This window comes from Parasteatoda tepidariorum, chromosome 7 (assembly GCF_982258835.1).
Source record: "Parasteatoda tepidariorum strain Cologne lab strain chromosome 7, Ptep-v5.0, whole genome shotgun sequence".
NCBI lineage: Eukaryota > Metazoa > Arthropoda > Arachnida > Araneae > Theridiidae > Parasteatoda > Parasteatoda tepidariorum.
The window spans coordinates 28,172,900-28,188,870 of NC_141761.1; the positions used below are offsets into that span (position 1 = coordinate 28,172,900).

General features: G+C 28.7%; 1 protein-coding gene across 2 annotated transcripts in view; it reads right to left on the reverse strand.

The window, feature by feature from the left end:
- Positions 1–14,755, reverse strand: part of LOC107443440 (RYamide receptor) — a 76,156-nt gene extending 61,401 nt beyond the window's left edge. For both annotated transcript variants that reach the window (XM_016057295.4, XM_071183683.2), the window contains exon 1: positions 14,565–14,755. The gene's annotated coding sequence lies outside the window, so the exon portion shown is untranslated. The remainder of the gene's footprint in view (positions 1–14,564) is intronic.
- Positions 14,756–15,971: the final 1,216 nt, after the last annotated feature.

The window sequence follows — 15,971 nt, forward strand, 5'->3', positions numbered from 1 at the left end:
TATACACTAAAGTAGCTGTTCCAGATCCATAGGCTGTAGCCCACAAGTGTGCATTAGGCAGAGTAATACTGGGCCGAGGACACTGGCCCAGTGTTTTAGACAAGAAAAATCTTGTAGTCTAATATCAGTTTTCGGTAAGATTCGCTAGTTCTATTCCCTATAATAACCTTCCGATCCTAGAAAAGCATGCTAACGCTTTGTAGGCAGTAGCCAACCAATTGAAAAGGATGTTAATTTGCGACGGATTATTTTTCCTTTTGAATAACTGTGACAGCTAAGTAAATACCATAAATTAATTTTCTTAATAAAAAAAGAATTTTAATTTGTAAATTTGTTTAATAGAGCCCCTTCAGCAGTGCACCAATTTATCGGATCGGTTAGCAAAAAATCCTGATAATTAGAGAACTTAGAGAAAATGATACGCTAAGGCAGTGCTTCCCAAACTTATGACTTTTGTGTACCCTTTCCAAATTTTTCGTAACGCTGTGTACCACTAATAAAGAAATGAATGTATTTTTTACTGTAAAAAAAATTGTACGAAAGTTATAAATCACAACTGACTGTTGACACCACTAATTTTTCACTGTTAACTCTGCAAAAAATAGTCAATAGAAAAATATGTAAACATAAATTTTCATGGCCAGCTTTGTTTTTAAGTAAATATTTTTGAAATTTTCGTTTGTTGTAAGATATTTTGCATAACAACGCGTACCCCCGCTAAACTGTTCCCGTACCACTGGGGGTACGCGTACCACACTTTGGGAAACACTGCTCTAAGGTATCGTTTTTACGTAACTAGTAGCTTACCTTCGCAAGTTTTCCAGAACTAGAACGGGCAACTGCAATTGTGTATATTTGCAAATAGTATGCTTATAGTATGCACAATGCAAATAGTATGCTTAGAATTTAGTTTTTTTCCAACATTTCATAAAGTTTTATTATTTTTAATTCTTTTTTCTACAAAATCGGATAAAAGTTATGAATATAAGCGCACATGGAAATTATTATGTACACATACAATGCGTATGTAAAAGACGAAAGAAGCAATTTTTCGATCCCCTTCAGGAAATTTAAAACTTAAGACGAATATTCTAGAAATTTTTTTTAGAGAAGTCGGGAAAAAAGCACAGGGTTCTTGAACGATACTGATACTTTGGAAATTCAGCCGGTCAGTTTCCGAATAAAAAAATGCTCTTCTAATTAATGTTTCAAGAAATGTTTACTGCTAAAAGACTAAAATACAAATATCATTTACAATAAAAATAACATTCGCAAAAAACCATTTTCTTAATGTAGATATATTTTAAGTTCTTAATTGAGATTATTACCCTCAAGTGGTGAAAAAAGCGCTTAAAACTATTTTCATACATAAAAAATTTATTTTCTTTAAGGTAAAATTTGATTACTTGTGCTACTTAGTGACATGTGCTTAAAAATTCAATTCTCAGTGAAGATTCACAGTGAGAAATAAATCTTAGCAAGTGAGTTAAAACATCAACAAAGTCTCAAAATACATTAAATAGGATAATCTGTTACCACATAAAAATATCACTTTAACAAGAGAAGAAAGATTCTTTTTTAATTGAATCGGAATACGGGAGATGCTTCCGTCCAAAAGACTTTTATGTTCTTTTAGAATTATATGTAAAAACACTAAAACAAATTATAATCTAACAACTTTCAAACTGATTCGCTATATTAAAAAAAATTCAGAAAAAAATCTTTTTTCCTCCGTCCTAAGAGTACGTGGCTAAAATTATATTCAGAATTTCCTTTATATTTAAAATCTAATAAAACCTTCATACAAACAATTCAATTACTCAAAAACTAAATCTAACCGAATGAGACATCTTGTTTATTTTAAACTTAAAAAGTACGTCGCTGCAAAAAAAAGCATAATTCACGAATATTTTTTGCTAAATAATTTAGCATTAATTGCTTTATAATAATGAAAAATAGTTTTAATACTTCATTTGTCTATGCATATAAAAGACAAAAACTCCACTCGCTAAATTTAAGTATTCCCAGGAAATTAGAAAGCTGAATTTTGGACAATGAATTTACACCTTCATGAAACAAATAGAAAAACTAAAAGTTATATTCTGATATTTTGTTATCACCGGAGTAATTTGCCGAGAAAATAATGCTTAACAGCACGCTTTTATCATGGCAAAATGCTAATTTTGGTAACCTTGTAATTTTGAACCCAACCCAGAAGACAAAGAAAGTCCTGAGTCAAGTATTGGGTCAAACTAGCTTACGTGGAGGACTTTGGGATGTAACTAACCTGCATTTGCGTTATACGGTGAGGAAAAGCACGAAAACCGCAAACCTGTTAACAAGACAACAGGGGAATTCAAATACATTATCCATCTATAACTAAGGATATTTTTCGTCAAAACAATAGTTAGTGCGAGCCGGGAGCAGAACGAGTTACCCCTGAGATTCAAACTAGGTTTGCTTGATTGGGAGATGAACTCTTTATCTTCTGTGCCACCGCGTCTCTTCAGGATATTTTATTTTATTTTATAACCATCGTTAAATTTCTAATCCAATTTTCGAGTTTACAACTACCAATGTTAAACTCCGTAGCCTTGTAATTTTGAGCACAATCCAGAAGACAAGGAAACTCCTGGATATTGAGAGCTATTTGCTTTCGTGTAGATCTTTTGAAGGAACTAATCCACATTTGCGTTACGTGGAGAGGAGAATCACGAAAACCTCCCATGGTCAATATGACAGAAAGGTAACTCTAACTCCTGATCCATCTACTACTGAGGATATTTTATTTCACCACTGTGGTAGGTGCGAGCTGGGTGCAGGATTCGTATCGACCATCCATCGCTGGGATGCGAACCCTGGCGTATATTTTGGTTTTATTAAACGAAATTATATTTTTCTTTTTAAAGAACAAATTTCATTATCATACTTACAGTAATTGTAACAGAATTTTCCTCTCCGTGTTTTCAGTTTCATTGACAATAGTTCTAATTTAAACATTTCTACCAAGATAGAAGTCTCAAATTTGGAGCATGCATCACTATTTAGATGTGTGGGGAAACTAAAAAGTTCAGTGTTATTGTGATGTTTGGGGTAGATTCAAAATAGCCCACCTCATGGCGATTTTTTTTTAAATCTCGCCAAAACTAGGTTTCTGGAAGATTTTCCGGGGAGATTATTTTGAACGTCCGGTCACACCACCAAAATTTTTAAACCTGATTGGTTGGTTATTTGACATGTATACCTACGCGAAAGTTGGATTTGGTTAGAAAAGAGGTAAAAGGGTTTATTTTTTCACTATTTATGCTTTTGATCTTTTGCTGTTAGTGTTACCAGACTCTACCAGAAAGTAAAATATTCTGTCGATCTCTACTTCTAATCTAAATAATAAATCTGGCTCCAACTTTTTGTAAAAAAGAACGACATTTTATTTACATAATAATTTTCAAACGATCATTTCTTGTTCCACAAAAAGAAGAATAAAAACGTTGCCATAGCAACTCGGCAGTCTTAAAAGAAATCAAAAGTTAGCTTTTAGCTTACATAAAAAGTAATTAACAACTTTTAACAGTTAGAATCATCGTTATTATTTAAATTATCGTTATTATTTTTAAATCATCCTTATTATTATTAAATCATCGTTATTATTATTAAATCATCCTTATTATTATTAAATCATCGCTATTATTTTTAAATCATCGTAAAATATATATATTTCAATAATCAAAAAGCAACGTTGATCCCAGTAATAATCTTTAACTTGAAGAGATTTCAAAAAATCGCTAAGAGGTGGTCTATTCTAGGATTTTACTGATGCTTGTAATGATGGGAGTAATTACCCTAATTGAAAGTTATGCTGAGTAAAAGTTTGTCATGAAGTTAGAAAATGTTAAGACAGAGAGAATTAGAAAAAAAAAGTTAAATTTCGAAATATTGCACAGTTAATCAGAAAGTGTTTGAAAAATGATTCTGAAATCTCTCAGCAGTGCTCAACACGAAGCTTATTATTATGATAACACAACAACGCTTGCAGTTTTCGTTTAACTAAAACTGAAAAATGAAATTCTTTCTATTTTCCATGAAACTACAGAAATATAATGACTGCATCAAAAAGATTTTTATATCAGAATATTCCTTCAGCGTCTTACAAAGGATATATACAAAATTTCCTATTATTTCATGAAATATATTTTGAGTAACAGCAGTTAAGCACTCACAGTGAAAATTTTCAGAAATCGTAGTAAGGGTAAGTAAGAAGGATACATAATTATATGTATTAATAATTATATGTATGTAATAATTTAATTTTTAAATAACGGATAAATAAATTACTTTCTACACATTATTTAAAAAAAGGATTAGAAATTACAAAGCATTTAAGTTTTTAAGCATTCCAGTGGTGGATTTTTCATTAACCTAACCATAGATTCCGAACGCAAAAATATAATCTGAATAATTTAATTGTCTATTGTCATTTAGGTTTCAATTTTGTTAAAAAAAGTTATGTATTTTTACTAAGAAAGATTTAAGCTTAAAGTTCTTTTATTTCGTTTTTTTTTCAAATTCGACCTTTTTTTTCTCTTTTTCTTATAAAAATAAAATCCTATTCTATCTTTTCACATGAGCTATTTTTTATTGAAAAATCCTCGATTTGGTTTCGTAGAATAGTTTACTTAACCGTGAAATCGTATGAGGAATATTTTTGAAATTAGTTTCGGTCAAGAATGTAAAAAGAATTTATACATCAGTCAATACTTAAAAAAAAATATTAATAAAATGCGTAATTATTGTAATTTCATCTAAGATCAATGCGTTAATATGTTTATCGAAACAAAATGAACGATTACCCCTGGATTTGAAAAATAATCATTTGTTCTTGAGAAAAAAATGTAAGCTTAAGCACAATGAGGATTAATAAATGAAAAGTAATTTTCCTAGTTGACGATATAAATGAATAACTTAATATCTCTATGACAGTTCAAGGACGAAAAGGTTTTTATTTCTATTGATTTAAATTTTCATCTCTTTACATTTTTTTTTTAAAAAAAAGGATATGAATTGCCATCGCTACTTTGGTTGTTCAACTTAACGTTATGATTTGCATTGTTCTTAAAACTATAAAATTAAGAAAATTGAAATTAAGAACAGGTGCTCAAAATGTACAACTCGTGAAAAAAATTGATATTTGAATTATTTATCGTTTAACTAGTAGTTAAGCAAATCATGGATATACAGCCCTCAGAAATTCTAAGAAATTCTATTCTTTTTCCCAATACTACTTAGTTTTAATCTAATGGGCTGGAGGGACTATTTTTATTTATAAATTTATCAGTTTTTTTTGTGAGTAATTTTAATTTGGTCAAAAGTTATTTCAATTTTAAGTCATGTTTCTCAAAAAATTGTTTTCACTTTCGTTTGTTTTAAATATTGATTGTGGGAAAATTTTATTTATCTCTCTCTAAATCTTTGTTTTATAAGCTCGCATTTTAATGGAGGACAAAAGTAACAGAAAAAATTCCTTATACAAAGCAGGACATAATGTCAGATATAAAGCTTAACATTGATCTTAACAAAACTATTAAAATATTGTCTACAAAATTATACAAGCGAAGACCATTTCTTATTTGATCTGTTAAAATGATAATAGTTCATTATTTTTATCTTCCTATTGTGTTACATAATCTGTATTCCTAATTTGAACTCTTTTCTAGTGCATTCGATTAATTTCAAAATCCAAGAAGAAATCGTTCATTTTGCTAAGATAAACATTAAGAAAACGCTCATGCATAAAATTGAAATCATTGCGTATTTTATTAACATAATGTTCTTTGCTTCAGTGAAAAATATCGACTTTTAAGAAAAAACAATGACAACAAAAAACACGAATAAAAAACAATCAAAGACGTTGATGATCGGATTAAGAAGGGGACAGAACTTCCAAGTATTTTTAAAACGACCATTGTAAATTTTCAACTCATTATATCTGACGCAAGGCAAAAGATTACCTGGTGATTATAACCTTCTTCATTTTATTTGTTTCTGTTCCTTTTCATTAGTTGATTTTGACATCAAATCAAACGCGAGCTTATAAAATAAAAATCTGCTAAGTAAAGACTAAAATTGTTGCAACAATGAATAAATATTAAAAAAGTAAGATTTGCGAAAAAAAGTCCATAATATTGAAATAACTTTCGAACAACGAAAAGTTACAGAAAAATTTACGAACGAAATAAGAAATTTGGAAAAAAAACTCAGGTAATGTTGTCAAATGAAAATTACATAAAATTTCAAGTCAGTAGTTGCATTTTCGTGAGCTGTAGTGCTACCGGCATTTTACTTTTTGGTGCTATTTTAAGAGTTAATAATTCTCATTTAAATTATCATGTATTACTTTTTTTATCGTAATAACTGTATATTTTTTTACTTCTATCAGCTTATAAATCTCTAAGTTTTATAAATTTTGCGCAACAAAACAAAATGTAAAGTTATGTGAAACCGAAAAAGAGAAAAAAAAATCTCGAAATAAATATTTATATTTGCAATAACATTCGAACGTATGAGAATATCGAAGAAAAAAAAGTCTACCTCAAGCCAAACAGAGCGATGTTGCGAGTTTGTGGCATTTTATGAAGGACTCCTTTAATTTTCTCTTTTAATATCTAGATCAGTGATTCTCAACCACTGTGCCGCGGCACTTTTGTGTGCCACCAAAGTCTCAAAATGTGCCCGCCAAATATTAGAAGTGATACAATAAAAATTATAATGATTTTTTTATAACAAGTAAAGTTTAAACTAAAGAAAATTGTAAAGATATATAATAACGTAATCAACTTTTAAAGTAATTTTTTTCATTGCGTGCCGTCAAATTTCGAAATCGTTAAAAGTGTGCCGCAACAAAAAAAAGGTTGAGAATCACTGATCTAGATAGTTGAATTTCCATAACTGGTATAGTAATTTCGATCAAATAATACTTATGCAAATATGATAGCAGCAATTAGACTGGAGTTAATTACTTAATGAAGCAGTTAACTTAATCGATAATTGCTTTCGCTGAGTTATTCAAGCTTAGACTGTAAAAAGTGTAAATATTTTATTTCAAAATAAATAGCGCTTCAATCATTATCAGCGGTAACTTGTTTTTCATATTGGGCTCTTCCCTGCAGTTAAGTTTTTAATAAAAATGGTTTTTTTCAGTACTTCAAATTTGCTCTGCATTTGCATTTCTGCTCTCAACAGATTGGTCCGCATGATATTTTTCAACGCAAGTAGAACAGTTAATTATTCTCGAATTAACTTTTAAATGTCATTTTTTTATTCCATCGTTCTCCCTCCATCATTCCATCGTATCCCTTCTACATTTTTTTCATAATTTTAAGTTACTAACTTTATCACTTTTGAGCAACAGAATGAAAAGTAACATAAAGTTAAACCCTTAAAACAGCTGCAAATTAATAGAATTAATAGTTTAGAAGATGAAACATAAAATAGAGAAAGATATTTTTTAATTTATAATAAATTTATATATTTAATTTAACCTTTATAAAAATAAATTAAATAACCTTTATAAATTAAATAAAACAGAAGCTACCAGGCTAATGGATTTGATTTAGGTCTTATTCAGTTGGACGTAAAAACTACATTAAGTAATAATACTTTACATGTCGTTATGGAAATGTTGGACACATAAGATGGCATCAATAAAATCGAACTTTTTAATTTAAAACTCTCTTCTAAATTATCCGATATAAGATATCAATATTAGACTTCATTGCAGACATTTAAAACTGCATGTCTCCAGCTTTCTCTTAATTATTTCGATATTGAACTTTTTTGCTTCGTTTCACGTAATTTTACTTTATTCTAATTTATTTTTTTCGCACGAGGACGGGTCTTTCAGTGACCGAAACAGTTAAGTATTCTAAGAGAGATACGTTATCTTAAGCCTTTAGGAAATGTTAAAAATTAAGCTAGACAGACTGTGAGACAGGAAAAGAAAGAAAATATTTTGCATTTCAGTTAGTTTCTTCTGAAGTGAAATAAATTCAAAAACAAAGGTGCTTAATGTAAGGTTGAAATACAAGTCACATTCTCTGTTAAATACGACACTTTAATTGGGTGAAAAATTCAGAGTGTGGCGTTATCTTTCTAATGGAGTTTCTTAGAATTTAAAAGGGACAGTAACCAATCCAATCATGTAACTTCAATAATGCATAATGTATCAAAATCATTTAGCTTGTTATAAATGTGTTTTTAAGGTTTTGAGATGAAAATAAGTAGACAAACGATAACATATTAATCACCAATAAATTTTAAGAAAAAAGTCTATCAAATTTCTTAAAAAAATATAGTACGAACTGTCAAAAGATTTATTTGATTCTCGTAGAAAACTTAAATTGAATTTCAGTTATTATAATCAATTTTGTATTTATTCGTAACCGGAAATTGTTCAGAATTCATAAAAAAATGGAATGTTATTAATTGTTTCAAAAGTGTTCTCTTCAAAAAAATACACAAAGAATAGCTAGCGATTAATATATATGCCAATAAATAAGCTGTTTTTGTTAATAATAAAATATTTTGTTATCGAAGATTTTGATGCTATAGATATTTGATGCTTTAGATTTTGATGTTAGAGATATTTTGTTGCCAAAGCAAGCCAATCGGAGTAAAATCTTGAAATAAGTTACTTAGGAACAATTATTGAACTAATTCTTGGTATTTGCGACATGGAAATAACTTGATACTTATTTTAATCGAGAAAGAGTATATTGAAATGTTTTTGTCGGTTCCGGACTCGATGAGTTATATGACATTTATCGCTTAGCCAAAATCATATATTTTATAAGACACTTGGATTAGCGCAATTTCTAAGACAGACAAATAATAGCGCGAGCTGCTTTGTTGATAAAAAGGTCTCAGAGTTAGATTATTTATCTAGTTGTCATAGAAATGTAAATAAAAGCTTAAAAATTTATTTACCGAAGTAATGCGATAAAGTGTTTTGCCACAATTAGCAATGGTAGCACTTTTTCAGATAATCTACTCGAAAGCTTTTTTAAGCTACTTAAATAAATTTCTTGGTCAATATATTTTTTTGCAGTTATGCAACTAAATCAATTCTGCAAAATAAATTTTTCTGTCCTTCAATTCATGCTACTTTGTTTGATTTTAAATTATAATATTACGATTTCCTTTAATACCAAATATTTTAATAATTAGTAGAGAAATTTTTTGCAATTAATGGCTTACATCGATTATTGTTTATCTGTGAGTGACGTCACGCGTGTGTCGAACCCGATTGACTTTCGAATCGACGAATGGCACAACTTACCTACGATGACGTCCCTAGTAGGCGTCCAATTAAAAGAAGGCTTTCTTTCTCAATAAAGTTAAATTCAATTTATTACGGTACATATAAGCACAAGCGCAAATAATTAATTGCAGAATGAACACCAGCAAAGAATAACGCATTTTCCTCCATTTTATTCTGTATCTGTTCGTGAACTCTACTACTTTTTTACAGCTTACATTGAAAGAATACATGAATAAATTGAGTTTTAAAAGTTTAATGGAAAGTGAAGATCTTATCACTAGATCAAAAGTTAATCAGGGAGGTCTGTTTATATTTTTGTGCGCATTAACTGCGGCTTTAATATCAGGGTTTCTTCATATACTGATGTCGCCAAACATGAAATTCAAAAATATTTTGCTACTGAAGTCTTAAAATCAGGTAATTTCTGTTTTAAACCTGATGATAGTGCATGCCAAATGCAAAATATTTTTTAAAAATAATTTTGGTAATTCTATTTTTTAGAAAAATATCACCAGATACGTAATTAACTCTCAAATTAATCGTAGCAAAATAAATATATGAAAATTCATTCTGATAATTTTTAAAATCAGTTTTCAGTATTTTTATTTTCAATTTTTAAAATCTTGAAATTAGAGTCATTTTCACGTTTTACCATTCAAACTTCGCATACTGATATGCTAAGTTGCGTAAAAATGTACAATCAAAACGCAAAATAAAGTTAAAAGTTCAGGCAATTTTTTCTCAAACTATAAATTCTAAGCTCATCGATAGCGATCTATTAAATGACATATTTATTTCTACTTATAACGAGTTTTAATCAAGAAATAATCGAAATATATATGGCAACATCTATAAAATGCATAACACTTTCCACGTAAAAAGAATGTTTACTTTTCTGCATTGTCATATACCCAGCAATAGTAGTAATGCATTTATTAATAACCAGAGCTGATATTGAAAAGAGTATTTGTTCTTTGCACATTTCATCGTATAGAATGCTAATATAAAATAGTAAACAAAATATCTGTGACTAAAAATGTAGCAATTTGATGATAAAAGAAATAAATTTTTATGCTTAAATGAATTAGATTATATTATTGGTTTAAGATAATGTAAAATCGAAAGAAGAAGATTTTGCATTTCGAATACGAAATTTACATATTAACAAGACAAGTCTCACATTCAGACAACTTATTACTGAAAGGAAAACTCGTGTGATATTTTTTTTTAATTTTTAGATTTTTGTTTGTTTCTTTTTTTTTCTTTTAGTGCATGGAAGGCAGATAAGAGACTCATTTTTGTGCACAAATGTAGCATTTATAAAATTTAAAGAAAGAAAGAAAAAATTCTTTACATAATAGTTTTTTTCCCACATCAACACATAAAAGAATTTATACATTAAAACAAATACCTATTTCTTCTTTTTGGCCCTTTGCATCACAAAAAATAATTAAATTTTGGGGAAATCTATGGCAATAAACGAAGAAAGATTGATGATTAAACCACGTGTTTTACGACGAAATCTCACGAATCGGGAGTGTCAAAAAAAGGTTAATTAAATTTACGATTCGAGATTCACGTGTTGTAATGAATAATATCGTATTAGATAAATCGAGATTTCAAAAAATATTCAAAAATCAGTAGTGATAACTGCCGAAAAATTGATTGAAAAAACGATAAAACTATCACATTAAATAGTGAATATTCAGGTGTGCTACTTAAATTTCCCGTATCATAATAATATCAAGATATTAAAAAATCATTTAAAAATTAATAGCAATAAATGCCTTCCACCTCCACAAAAAAACAGTTCGAAATACCGCATGAATTTAGCGCAAATCGAGCGCGTCAAGAAGTAATTACGCAAATGTGCTATTCGAATATCCCGCTTCTTAATAATATCGCTTCCAAATATCGGGATTAAAAAAAAACGCTTGGATATCGATAGCAATAACTGTGACAAAGTCGATTGAAAAAACAGTAGTATCGTGGCGTCAAAAATGGCTAATAAATATACGCCTTGAATTTTGCTTAAGATGCATTATGGGGCACTAGTTGCACCGTAGGCACTAGTTGCAAAAAAAAAAAGAAAAGAAAATAAGAAGGAAAAAAAAAGCAGATTTGTGAGGATATCGAGCGAGTTGAAGTGCACGATTCAAAATTTCCATGACGTAATATCATATTTAAATCTCGATATAATTGTAGCCAAATAAAAAAAAGGGGAGAAATATATCACAGTGGTTAAATAATTCTTCTGTTACGAATCGAAATTTGCTACATTTTAAAATATCAATTTCATACATTTGCGTTTGCCCCAGTAGAATTATTTTTCAATCTTGTTTTCTCGAAATTTATCCAAAGTTTTTCTTTAACGAATCTGCTTTAAAGTAAAATAAAATAAAAAGCCGTTATCGCCAGTCTGAGCTTATTAAGAAAAGAAAAGGATTCTGGTAAGAGCAGTATATACTTTGTTAACGGGAACGAAATATTTGCTGTGTAAGTTACAAATTTAAATTTTAGATATGCGAAACTCTCCGAGAAAATTTCATCGGAATATAAATTATGGATTTGCGTAAATCGGCGAAACAACTGTCTTAAGATTTGCGGAATTCCGCGAGTTAGAGAAAGAATCGCATGTCTACAGCACATTAATGGATTTTGCAATTTAATAGTACAGAGGTACTACATGGCAGAAATGTAATCCTTTGCAAGTGAAAAACGTCCAATCCTATACGTGTTGTTAAATTATTACAATAAGTATTAGGAATGTTGCAAACTTTTTTCATTAATCTATACATCTAATAGAATAAAGATTTTGTGCGCATGTAAGGGATTGCAGGTACTATACCGTAGGCACTAAAAATAAGACATTGTACGTGAAGTTAAATGAGTACTATTGTCAACAAATAACGAAGCCCGATTTTCGAATTCTTTTTATTCATTATTTTAATTCAGAGACATTTTTAAAAAATGGAATATTTTCATTAGTTTAGCGGAAGTCTTTGTCTTAAACTATAGAGCAGGGGTCTCCAACTTACATGAGGCCAAGGGCCGCAAGTAAAAACACCAGTCAAATGGCGGGCCACAACTTTATCAAAATTTTATTTAGGACTCTTTTATATTTTAAGGAACATTAAATATTACTATCAGATTTTTATCAAAGTTTTTTAATATTAGAAAACAAAATAACAAGCATTACAACTAATGCTTGTTACGTATCATTTTGAATCTTTTCTTAATCAGAAACTTAGTGACAAGATTTTTTCTAAAATTTAATTCTGTGATAAATTAAAATTTTTTTCGACTTATTAGGAATTATAGCAACAACAAAAAAATTTTCGAGCATCTGAAATTAATTTTTTTGCTTCTTTTCTGCTAATGAGATATTCAATTCAAGGAATTTAGATAAAACATGATATTCATTCCCTCTTTCATGCGCTTTAAAATTAACAAATGTAAATAATTTCGTCCAAAATTAGTGGTTTCAAAAAGTTAAATCGGAGAATTAACTTTTCGAGAAAATTTCTGATACGCACATGCTAAATTATGTTCACAAAATACAAAAAAGAAAAAGAGGAACATACACGATTATTTTTGTATTTGAATAAATATTTTCTTGGATGCAAAACCTGAGAAAGAAATTTTTTTGCACCGTTGGTATGAAAATTTCCCAAAAACGAAAAAAAGTAGGGTTTTTTTTTTTTTTTTTTTTTAACGAGAAAAGTATTTTAAGCCCTTATAGATTTTTTACGAAAATTGTCCGCAAAAAAATTAAAACTAATATATTTTAGTTCGCTACTAGATACGATAGATGCTACGGAAATAGTTTTTTTACGGCCACTCTAAGCTATAAGTACCGAAGAAAATTGCTAGATTGTGGTACATTTTAAATGTCATGAGTTTCCTTGAGCAACAGTTTTTTGACAGCTGACTCTGAATGCAATTAATCTTTGTTCTGATGGGATGAATTACCTGCTCAAACAACGTAAAGCCACTCGAATACAATCAACCAAAAAATAATAAATTAAAAAGTTTAGCCTCTTTTGTCGGTATTTGTATTTCAGTACTGTGCGTGATTTTGCAGTGTTCTTCAGTACTGATTTATTGATTTTTTTTTCACCCCTTATGAAGAACAGGCATTCAACTGGTATATATTTGAGATAATATGCAGTATGAAATAAATATTAAATTATTGCAATGTAGTACGGCAAAGTTATAGTGATCGATAATTTATGATTTGCCGGCATAAAATCTGCTAAATTATTGCCATAAAGCAGTAATGAGTAAATATTTTTGACATGAGTTTAAATGCATAAATATTTATTGGCATGAATTATTGTTGAAATTTCGAAATTACTGCAAAATTAAAACAAAGAACTATGGAATTATTTTCATAAAGTATTGATCAATTATTGTAATAAAGCATTGAAAATTATTAGGATAAAACCACATATAAAGTATATAATATTAGGAAAGTGTATTAAAATTGATAGTTATTTTTATATTAGCTCACTCAATTTTTTAGTTTAAGTTAAATATTTAGTTCACGTATTTTTAGTCTCAAGTTGTCTAATTTAAGTTTTATTAAGAAGAATAAAATCATACTAATATTTTCTGTCATAATACAAATCGTCAATTGATAACTGAGGAAATATTGCAAAGAATTTTTAAAATTATTAACTTTAAAATAAATAGTATGAAATTTATACCATAAAAAATATGAAATAGAAAAATTAAAATAGTCTTAAAAAAATAATCAGTAATAATATAACTTTATTTCCAGCAAGAAAAGGGTTATTAAACATATAAGTCAAATTTGTAATTCTTCAGTAGTGTAGAGCTTATACATTAACTTCCAAAAACATGTTTAAAAAATATCATTTTTAGGAATTTATTTTCTGGAATTTAATAAAATTTATTTTTGCTGCATTTATTTATTTATTTATTTATTTGCAAAAATCATCTAGTTCCTGAAATATTTCATACAATGTTTAAAAATGATTTTTGTTGGCACTTTTTTTGTAACGGAGGTATAAAAAAAAATATATTTATAAAATATAAAAAACAGTATAATTTATACATTTTCTCTTATTATACAAGAGAGTGGAGAAAAAATACTGAACGAATGGTAAAAAAAAACTTTTTTTGCTAAGTGTATTTTTTTTTTAATTAATTTACTTTTTGTCTGATGCATAATTTATTCTATTTTACATCATAAAGCTCCATTTAAATAAGAGGAAAAACGCCTTACCTGTTTAAACTGTTACATGCAGAATATTAAAAGATTTTATCATGCGAGCAGAATTCTTAATTACTGTCTCTTCAAAAAAATTGTCAATATTAGACACTTTTTCCCGTACTTAACAGATAATGCAACTCGAGTTTTATCTTAAGAACTACTTCTTCAACTACCGCTCTTTACCGCGCTAAGTTTCCGACTGCGTGGTTTGCCTAGCACTTGCTTTCCCCTCAGCGTTCGGGACAAGAGGCACATGCCAGTGCGCAGTATCTGGGGGATGTGTACATATAAAATATTGTTAAACAAAAAATCCTGTTGCATTTCGTTAATTTTGATGGCGCTTTTCAATTCCTAAACCATCTGGAATATTAAATAATATCACACTGGAAGAAATATATTCAAACAGTGATATTGTTATTTTCTTAATTAATAATAATTAATTTCATGTTAGGAGAAATTTAAATTTAAACCCTATATATCGCCTTATTGTTCAGTGTTAAATCAAAATTTCATCGATGATTAATTTCCTGCTCGTTGCGCTCACCAAAACCCGAAACTGTTTTCGCAGTTCCTTTCAGATTGCTTCGCAATTCCAGCTAGCTTCGCTTGCTCATTGAATACTTTTCTGCAAGGCTAACTTTTGTATGTATTTTGATGCATTTTTTAAAAATAAAGTATTTAAAATGTACAACAATTAAATCTTGAAACATTTAAACCTTTAATTTTTGTACATTACATCCAATACGCATTTTACTCTCCCTCAACTGTTTTATTTTACCTATTACTCTCGTGAGCACTTTGACTTTAATGTTCTAACTTAATTTCCATTTTAAACCATTAAATTTTTGTCTTTTTATACAATTTATAATCTAATCTTCTCATCTTAATATCGTCTGGTTTTATGCTTTGGATCTTAAAATGTTCGAGATGAAACAAAGGGAAATGTCCGTTACATAAATTTCTTCACTACGCGAAGAGAAAAAATGGTAAAACTGGTAAAATTTCCTTACTATGTCGTAATGACATTTCTGGTAAAGGAAAAAAAACGTAATTCTGGTAAGTGAAACCAAAATATACAATATTTAAACCATTCATTTTGTAACTTTTCGTTCATATAGTAATAGTTTATCCCAAACTTTGGTTTTCAAAATTATTGTTTTTATTACCACACATTTAGTAAAAAGTTCAAAACTGAAAAGTATATTGGGCAAAAGTTTACAACCGAATAAACTGTTTTTATGCCATGAAAGTATCATGATAAAATTATTAAACATTTCCACATTTTCAAATTTTATCACATATTATAAAACTATAATTTATCGTTGATTTTATCAAAGTGATAAGGGAAAAAATTACCGATATTTTTGGTGTTTCCATAGAGCCAGAAACACGGTAAATTTTACCAAATTCTGATAGTTT